Below are 7,755 nucleotides of genomic sequence, written 5' to 3'. Positions count from 1 at the left end.
CTGCCTGCTCTCAAGAACCAGTGAAAGAGAAATGTCTGTATTTTATTATCCATCTCTTATAGGCCCCAGCACATTACCACATTCTTTGTTTTTGTTTGCTTAATAAATGTCCACTATAAAGCTAATTTCTTATGGTTAGGAAAGAAAGAAAAGGAAGAAAAAAGTGATTTTTAAAAATTTGTTTACAATTCAAGGACTTCCCACTTCTCGTCTTTCTCCTCAGTTTCCTACACCTGCTCTAAGGATCCTTTTACCCTGACGATCACTGAAGGAATCCCAGGTACTTAATGTATTCCTCATCATTGTGAATTACAGCTAGTCTTAGTTTCTCAAAAGTTATGTCAATCGGAACCAATGGTAATGACTTTGAGAGCACTACTGGTGATTGACCATTTACGCTAGTTAAATGTGAAGAGGTCCACCAGTAGACGGTCAGCTCAAGGGACAGATTTCTTTAGCCAAAGCAACTCATGCAGCTTTCTTCTAAAACAATAAGCTATCTGTATTGGTAGAGGGAACCCACATCAGTGCAATTACAGATCTTTTTAATAGTGAAATACCTGCATTTCCTCCTTTCCTTAAGCTGAAATAAAGGGCTACAGTTTCAAAATAAATACTGCATGTTGTTAAAAAATGGGTAAACTGGGTTGTAATAAGAATGAATTTTAGTCTTTCAATAAGACAGGGCAATTAGGGGTGCTGTGAATAGAATGCTGGACCTGGAATCAAGAAGACCTAAATTCAAATCCAAATTCCATCATTACTAACTTCGGGCAAGTCACTTAACCCTGTTTGCCTCAGTTCCTCATCGGTAAAATGAGCTGGAGAAGGACATGATAAATTACTACAGTATCTCTGACAAGAAAACCTCAAATGAGGTTGCCAGTGAATGACATCTCAATAAGACAGTAAGAATAAATTTGTCAATTTAGTGTATGTGATGATGTTGTGAGAATAAGTTCTAGTACCTTAATAATAATTTGTTATTGAATCAATATCAAATCATATCAATTCTGTTGCCCTAATAATAATTTGTCAATTTTAACATAACTTATACTACGACAAGAATAGGTTTTATTACCTTAATAAAACAATTTATCCACTTAGGCTAACCTATTTCATTTTGTTCGAAACCTCCGGTTATTTATTTATTTATTTACTCATTCATTCATTCATTTATTTATTCATTCATTCATTTATTTATTATCCATCCATCTATTTATTTATTTGCACCCTCTTGGCATGTTTTTCAACATAAAATTAAGCCCTGTGTGAAGTAATTTGTGTTTATTCTTAAAAAAAAAAAACAACCTAAAACTGATAAACCTGTGGGAATCCTCTGATGAGACAGCCCACAAGCGATCAAATGTGATAAACAACTTTATCAGTAATTTTGAAGTAAATTGACAATCAAATTAGGTGGCAAATAAGTTCGGCTCCAAGTGTAGACGCAGCCCTGAGATGCTGGTCAGCGAACTTCGGTTCAGGAAAGCCGGCTTCTGCGCTCCCCTTCCCCATCCCGACCGTCCCCTCCCTGCACCACTCAAACCAAGCCGGCGGCTGCAGGGCGGCGCTGATTGGCTGAGGGAGATTTGGCCACAGACCGGAAGACCTCCGCGGAGGGAGGCATCAGGGGCTGCGGGCGGATGGGCAAGCGAGGGACCTCAACCAGGCGGGTAAGAATGACACCGCCTCTGAAACATCGGGAGTGGGCGGCGTGGGGGAGTGTGTAGACGGCGGTCTGAAAAGTGCTGGAGGTCTGTTCGGTTTCTTAAGAGGGTATTGATTCTATGCTTCGATTAATCAAGTTCGATCGTATGCGTTGAGAAGTGGAAGTCTAATCAGTGTTCTTGTCACTCTAGTTAGCGTAATCAGAGGTCAGTGGGAGCGGGTTATGTCACGGGCCTAATCCTTTAAGAAGGGTTAGCTTCCTCCAAGCCAGAGATCCGTGCTCCCCACCCCGCTCACCCACCCCTCCAAAAGGCTTCCGTGCATAGATTTTAAGCAGGCCTTTGAACTTGGATGGGAACAAATGCACTTTTATTTTTAATACACCCCACCAATCCTGTGAATTGTATTTGTGTGCCTTGGTAAGCCGCTGCAGTTTCTTTTATGCATTCAAAACTATTATTTGTAAAAAGGGGCTCAAGCTTCACCGGACAGCTGAAGGGAGCCAACAAGAGTGGAAAGGACCAAAGCAAGCGAAACATAAGATAGGCATCGGACTCAGCCCACTACTGAAATGAAGCTGTGGGAGTCCGAGTTCACTGGAGGCCAGCTTTGAACTGAGAAGTAATGATAATGTGCAGTTAAGTGAGCATGAGAAAGACAGGGTGAGGGTGGGGACTGCAGGGAAGGGCTGTGGGCCTGAATACTAGAAAAATAATGTAAAAATAGCAGTCACCGAGAACTGGAGAGGAAGCCCTCTTAAAAGCAGACTGCCTTTCCATCTCGGAGGATCAACCCTTACAAGACATGTGGTTAATCATTCTTCAAAGTGCATCTGACACCCCAAAGAAAACTGACCTATTTAGATCCAGCTCTACCTGTTTATCATGTTTTTTTTTCTTCCAGTTTTTGGTTATGAATTGGGCTTTCTCATGACAACAAATACTTGCTGCTTTTTCCCTAGTGGAAATCAAAAGCTCACCTCAGCTTGTCATCCCTGTGGAGGGACAGTTTTGCTCTATAAGCAGTATATCTCATTCCACCACTATGCCCTTTGGCTTTTGGCCTATTTCTGGAAATGAAATTATTTTTTCCCCACTAGTACCATATATACTTGTTGAAAGATTCAGAGGGTATTAATAAAGCTAAATTTAGAAATACATGCATAATAATAGATCACATCTATTCTTTTTGTTTAGAAAACACTTTCTTCAAAAAATAGTCCTGTGAAGTTGTTAATACAAGTTTTATTATCCTCACTATATACATGCAGAAACTGAGGCAGCGAGAGGTTAATTAATTTTCCCAAGGACATACAGCAAGTGTTAGGAGATGAGATTCTATTTAAAATAACTATGTGATGTTGACATGAAAGGCAAGACATATAAACAGCATTATTAGTTCCATTATTGCCCACCACATGACTTTGGACAAGTCATTTACTTGGCAACCTGTACAAAATAACTTAAATGACCATTTTTCAGTAGATTCTTCTTTTCCCACATCCACTTAAAAGACTGATTCCCACACAACTATTAAATCACATTTGACTGACTAGTCCAATATCTTGTGTTCTTTATCCTACAGATTTGTCTTATTAGACTATTATTATTATTATTATTATAGCATTATTAGACTATTCTGTTCTCTGTTTCAGTAACTGCCTTCACAGGGGTGGATGGCTAAAGGATTCTAAAACACCACATTGGGTGATGTAGCCAGTCAGTGCCAACTAATTACAATTTAGTGATATATTATAACAAGATTTAAAGTAGCATGATGTTACAGCATTAAAGGAGTGTCTATTATCTTTGTGTATCCCCACTTCCTACCATAGTAACTTACACAGGCACATTAGGAATTCAAAAAATTGTTAACTATTGCAATTATGCACACACTCATTGAGAGCACAGAAACATACTGTCAGGCTTATGGGTCTCCTTGCAGATCCTACACTTAGTAAGGTCTGATGGGTTCTTATAGAAAGTTTTTTATTGGAATTCCACATGTGGTTTTTGTACTTGTCTTTTTTCATAATGGGATATCCATATGTACCCTATACCTTCTGTTATTTCCAACAATAGATTCTCCACTCAAATTTGTTTGCTAGTTATTCTCTATACATGATATTTAATATCCTACCTCCAGACCTTTTCTCAAGCGATCTCCTATGTCAGCAAGGCCGTCTCTCCTTCTCTCTGTTTCTTGGAATCCCTAGCTTTCTTGAAGACATAGCTCATAGGTCACTTCCTACAACTGGCTGTTCATGATTTGTGATCTCTTCTCCTGTTATCTACCCTGCAGCTGTTAACATTCACTTTGTATTTATATTTGTAATCTGAATTTTGATCTTTTCAGGTTGCATCATTTTTCTTAGGTTTTGTATTTATTCATCTACATATTGGGTGCAGCTAGGTGGCTCAGTGGAAAGAGAGCCAGGCCTGGAGTCAGGAAGACATGCACCTTCCTGATTCCTATCTGACCTCAGACACTTCCTAGCTGTGTGACCCTGGGCAAGGACCCTGCTGGCCTCAGAGCTGGAGAAGGAAATGGCAACCCGCTCTAGTGTCTTTGTCAAGAAAACCTCAGAACGACATTTTCACATTGAATCCTCTTCCCCCTCCCCAATTAGAATTAGAATTCCTTGAGAATCTAGACTGTTTTGTCTTTGTATTTTTTTATTTTATTTTTTTTGCTTTTTGGAGGGGGGAGGGCAGGGCAATTGGGGTTAAGTGACTTGCCCAAGGTCACACAGCTAGGAAGTGTTAAGTGTCTGAAGTCAGATTTGAACTCAGGCCTTCCTGACTCCAGGGTTGGTGCTCTATTCACTGCACCACCTAGCCACTCTTTGTCTTTGTATTCTTAAGCAATGAATATTTATTGACATGAATGGGAAACTGTAGCCTTCAAATCAGCAATCCACTGATCACGGGAACCTCTTAAAAGGAGTCATTTAGAAACATACCTATACTCCTAATTAGGAAAGGCAAAGGCAGGGAAAGTAAAATCCCAGTACTAACATATGCAAGCATTAGATAAATAACTGTTTAAGAGAGAGAAATAAATGGAGGGAAGAGCAAAGCAAAAATGTTCATATTCAGATAAGGGAGAAGCAATTTAAACTGAAATCCCAGTCTAATAAGTCTAGTACTGAAAAGCTGTTGTTTGGATTGCTTATATAGATCTACCCTCAACATCTAAGAAATCTAAATAAATAGACCAAACAGAGTAATAGTAATTACTCTGCTCACAAAAATCTCCATGACGCCTTGCTGGAGGAGAAAATGAAAAGCTTGAACATCTGTGAGGTTCAACCAGAGTTCATTCAGCATGGAGAGAATGAGAAGCTTTCCTCCACAAAATCATAGATGCAGGTCGGGACAAAAAGAAAGCATTTAGTGACTAGGAACAAGACAGTGGAGAACTTTTCAGCTCAGGCCAAGGGAAACACAGTCCACGCACTGAGGCATAGTACTCACATCTGCTCATGCTGAGAGCTGTGCTGCCCTTCTCTTACATAATCGAATAAGGGGTCAAGTTATTCCTTGCTTTTCCCAATCCCCTGCCACCCCCTCCCCCAACCTGAAGGTGAAGCATTTGAGCCCCTGGATTGTTGCAGTTTTATTAAAAGGAACCTCTTGACACGAGTTCCACATGATAATCATAGCCATCTGGTCAATTCTAAAAATAAATATATTTTTTTTAGTTTTAAAAATAATCGTGCTTCTTGTCTACTTGAAGAAAAGATGCCGTCTTTCAAAATATCCATTTGTGTATAAGATCCAATTATCTGCTCGTCTTTTGGCTGTGGGATTAAAGGCTATAATGAGCTCGAGTATGAATTGTGATGAATTCAACCCAGCACTTCTTTTAAGAGCAGCTTGTAGGGGCAGCTCAGCGAGTAAGAGCACCGGCCCCAGAGTCGGGATGACCTGGGGGATCGAATCCGGGCTCAGATACTCAGCACCACACCCAGAAATAACTGGCCGTGTAACCTTGAGCAAGTTACTTAACCCCAATTGCTTAGGGGCAGCCAGGTGGCTCAGCGAGTAAGAGCACCGGCCCCAGTGTCAGGAGACCTCGGATCGAATCCGGGCTCAGATACTCAGCACCACACCCAGAAATAACTGGCCGTGTAACCTTGAGCAAGTTACTTAACCCCAATTGCTTAGGGGCAGCCAGGTGGCACAGCGAGTAAGAGCACCGGCTCCAGTGTCAGGAGACCTCGGATCGAATACGGGCTCAGATACTCAGCACCCACCCAGAAACAACTGGCCGTGTAACCTTGAGCAAGTTACTTAACCCCAATTGCTTAGGGGCAGCCAGGTGGCACAGCGAGTAAGAGCACCGGCCCCAGAGTCGGGATGACCTGGGGGATCAAATCCGGGCTCAGATACTCAGCACCACACCCAGAAATAACTGGCCGCGTAACCTTGAGCCAGTCACTTAAGTCCAATTGCTTTTTTTAAAAAAGCAGCTGCTATATCGTAACTGAGGATATAGAAATGGGTATGACAGACCCTTCTCTCCAAAAGGGGGAAAACAAAGGGGCGTACATGAATAGCTGTGTTACAAACGGCACAAAATGGCGCTCACATATGTGTTCAAAATGAGTTTTCCTCATCTCCCTCCATCATGGCATGATTTGGAATTCATTAGAAAATGACCGTAATCCCAACTGTCATCAGCTAGAAATATTTCTTGAGGGCCTAGGGTATCCCAGACACGCCCTGTGCTGAGCACTAGGGAATGTTACCATTGAAATGCCATTAGAGACTCATTTTTTAGAAGGCAATGTCATCTTTTAAAATAAATTAAGCTAGTCAGTCACATCTTAGTATGAATTGGTTTGTTGGGGTCACCCAAATCTTAGAGCTATCTGAGATGAGGTTTTAAGGGGAAGAGGAAAGTGAGAGAATGAGTTGTCTGGAACCCAGTGCAGTATGGAAGATGTAGACTTCGAGAAAAGTCAGGATTTTGGAGAGGCACTCAGAAAAAATCCTTAACATTGAAACCGATTTAACATTTCTTTCAGAGGTAACCTTCTGGCTGTGTCTGTGAATGTGACTTGATAACATAATGATGTCATTAAAGCTTAGCATATTTCTTTATCAAATATTTCTTAAGTTTTGAAATTTTGCCCCAGAAAAAAAGGATGAAAAATTCGGTCCCTCCCTTCATTGTGGAGGTAGGAGACTAGGCGTATAGAAGAATGAAATGTCTACATCAGGCATGCCGTGCCTGGTATTAGAGACTTCCTTCATCACCTAATCTTCTTTTCTGTGATTACCATCAATGTTCCTGAAGCTCTTGCTCAGATCAACTGAGGGGAAGCTCTCTGGGAGACACAATCAGCACCTACATTTTTAAAAAGTCTAATTATTATAGAACCTTGGGGATTATTTAGTCTACAAATTTATTCTTATTGGTCCATGCTCATTCCTGTGGCTAGTAGAGTACTAGCGGGGTTTCAGAGTCAACATCATTGAACTTGAAAACATATTCCATGATTTTTCTCTCATCTCAATCAGATTTGGAGCTGTGATTCCCCAGGGCTTATCCTCCTTTCTAATATTCCCTCTTTACTTCCACGCTGTTGCTAGCAAACTCCTTCATCCCAAATCTCTTCCTCTCAAACACTTTCTATCTTTTGATGCTCCTGAAGTTTCTCCTTTCTTGTACTTTCCCCAATGCTGGTTGTGCCATCTGGTGTGTTCCACAACACAGCATACCAATGCAGTTTATTGAATGGGAGGGTGACATGGTCAGATCTGTTCTTTGGAAAGATTAATTTGACAGCTGAATGAAGGAGGTGCTGGAATGGGAAGATATCTGTAGCAGGGAGACCAACCAACAGACTATTCATTTTTCTAGGTGTGGGGTGATAAGCATCTGCATCAGAATGATGGTAGTATCATAGGAGAGAAAGGGGCATATATTTTTAAAATGTTACAAAAGGAAAATAAACAGGCCTTGGTGACAAATTGACTATGGAGCATGAAAGAGTGAGGAATCTCACCTAGGTTGTGAGCCTCAGTGATTAGGAGGATGGTTCTCTGTAATAAGGAAGTTTGGAATGGGGTAGAG

The 7,755-nt window shown here is 40.9% G+C and overlaps 1 protein-coding gene across 3 annotated transcripts in view; it reads left to right on the top strand.

Annotated features, from left to right (window-relative positions):
• Positions 1-1,569: 1,569 nt before the first annotated feature.
• LOC138149731 (rab proteins geranylgeranyltransferase component A 2-like) overlaps positions 1,570-7,755 on the top strand; it is a 141,729-nt gene continuing 135,543 nt past the window's right edge. For all 3 annotated transcript variants that reach the window (XR_011165411.1, XM_069072948.1, XM_069072949.1), the window contains exon 1: positions 1,570-1,676. The gene's annotated coding sequence lies outside the window, so the exon portion shown is untranslated. The remainder of the gene's footprint in view (positions 1,677-7,755) is intronic.

The sequence above is a fragment of the Petaurus breviceps genome, unplaced genomic scaffold (genome assembly GCF_028583685.1).
Source record: "Petaurus breviceps papuanus isolate PSGF00001 unplaced genomic scaffold, PetGlider_PUasm1.0 90849, whole genome shotgun sequence".
NCBI lineage: Eukaryota > Metazoa > Chordata > Mammalia > Diprotodontia > Petauridae > Petaurus > Petaurus breviceps.
Note: the sequence above shows the minus strand (reverse complement) of the source record. Positions and strands in the feature narration are given on the sequence as shown.